Source organism: Morone saxatilis, unplaced genomic scaffold, assembly GCF_004916995.1.
Source record: "Morone saxatilis isolate NCDOM2014 unplaced genomic scaffold, NCSU_SB_2.0 Contig3, whole genome shotgun sequence".
Classification (NCBI taxonomy): Eukaryota; Metazoa; Chordata; class Actinopteri; family Moronidae; genus Morone; species Morone saxatilis.
Window position 1 is genome coordinate 19,159,031 of NW_023339873.1, and position 2,243 is coordinate 19,161,273.

General features: G+C 41.2%; 1 pseudogene; it reads right to left on the reverse strand.

The window, feature by feature from the left end:
• Positions 1 to 1,281: 1,281 nt before the first annotated feature.
• On the reverse strand, positions 1,282 to 2,008 carry LOC118336963 (annotated as a pseudogene).
• Positions 2,009 to 2,243: the final 235 nt, after the last annotated feature.

Below are 2,243 nucleotides of genomic sequence, written 5' to 3' on the forward strand. Positions count from 1 at the left end.
GCACCGATCAGACACCGCTGTCCAATTACTGCAGCTATTTGACTCGTAGTCACAGAAAACAAGAAGTGGTTCAGTGCATGAGTGAACAGACAGGTAGTGGCAGGCTGCTGTAAGACTGAGCAACATGAAATATTCCCGGAGAACTGGATATTTCAGTTTTAATGCCAAGCAAGTTTGAATCCACAAAAAACCCCAACGTGTAACCCATATTCTTATTATCATAGCCATATCTTTTATATCCGGGGAAGAAATGCATATAATTACAATATCCTTTTGATATCTATGCAAAATCAGCGATGGAAGGCTTTTATGTAAAGTTTTTGTCCATCAGATCTGATAATGTCCAACATCCTCATCCACCTACTCTCACTTCATCAAATCAATGCCTTAACTTTCCTCTAACTCACCAGACCACACAAGCACACAGACTGACCTTAATAACAGAAAGTCCTTTGAAAGTGATAATATCAGAATATAGGGAGAGGGAATAACTGCTCATTCAGAAATTGCACTTTTTAAACAATATTTGTGTTTGTGATTTGTTCGTGTTCACAGAAAAAAACATCCAAATAGTAAGTGATCCATTTTTGGATATCCTCAGAAGATTAAATTCAGACTTGCCTGACTCTAAGTAAAAACTGCCTTTTATCATAAGATTTTTATTTAAATTCACAAATGTCACAGGGGGACATAATGATAAAACAGACATCAACAGTCATCATGTAAAAGCCTCATCTTCATCATCAACTGCAGCAGAAGGAAGAGAATCTTGAATATTTGAATGACAGATAACACACAGACCTCATTATGATATAAAACTTCCTGTTCCCATTTCCTTTGTTCACACAGAAATGATAAAGAAAATGTATGTGTCTTTTTATATTATACTTTGTTGATTTGGGGGAATTTATCATATCACTGAAGGTTGGTACCTTTAAAGGCTTAAATTTGTTTTCTGTCTCCTGCAATCCACTGAATGGAGAGAATATCATCTGCCCACGTTAAAGTGGATCATTAACTATGTGTGGATGCTAAATTACACAATGAGGGGAATTTGAAAGAAATAAGTAGTTTTTGTTTACAAAAACAAAATGCAAACAAATGCAGAAGAAATTAGATAAATAAATTGATGATTGATATGAGTCCATTCTGTCCATTCGAGTTCTGTCTTCTAAATAAATAATATAAAATAAAAATGCTAATTCAAAAAAGCAGAAGGAAAGGCCAAACCTTTCATATATTTATTAAAAATGGTATATTATACAAACACAAGACACTTTTTTAAAACAATGAATCCACAAAGGCACAACAACATAAAGATCAGTCCATGTTTTTAGGCGTGTCTGTGCTGCTGCCTTCTGCCTGTGAACACACACTCTGCTGTGTTTTCTCCTCCAAGCTCCTCTCGATAGTCAGCTCTCTCTCAGCCTCCTCAACACGTGGAGCTTTGGCCGCCTGGATGTGGAGCTTCCCGTCTGGAGCCAGGCGGCAGGTGACGTCTTCAGGGTTGAGCCCTGCAACCAGATCAAACTCCCGTCTGAACTCCTGCCGGCTGTAAGAGTAGAAGCCTTTCTCGTCCTCCTGCTTCTTCTCTGTCTTCCCGCTGACTCTCAGCTTCCTGCCCACCTGCCTGACAGACAGCTCCTCTGGGGAAAAGCCTTGGGTGTCCAGGGTCAGGCCAAAGCACGCTCCCTCTTTCTCCATCTGGTAGGAGACTGGTTGCAGGGCGGCAGCGCTTTGGAAAGGCTCCGTCTCCTCCAGGATCTTGTGTTGAAGTTTGTCCATTAGCTCCAGACTGCTGCGGAGCTCCTGTAGGTTTCTCTGCAGTAGATCCTGCTGGTGGAGCAGAGGTTTGACCTCTGGCCACAGACTGCGTACAGGCCAGTACAAGTCCATGAATGGACTGAAGGCAGACTGGAATCCATGAGAGCACAGCATCTTCAGGGAGTGTTTAGTGTTGAGTCCTCTAGTTGTGAGATGAAACACTGATAACGTGTGCTGCTTTGTGTCTCAGCAGGCCTTTATATTCCAACTGAAGGAGTTTTAGCCAACAAAGCTCTTCTCTTATCCAGTGTCAAACCCAGCCTTGACAAATCATTCAAAATGAGTGTAAAAGGCGAACAGGGCAATCTAATCTTAAACAACCTAGAGAGGTTAAAGGCAACCGTCTTCCAAAATTCGGCCACTGGGGTACCAAAACATGTGAAAATAACTCCCAATCACTTTGGAGGAACAGAAAGTAC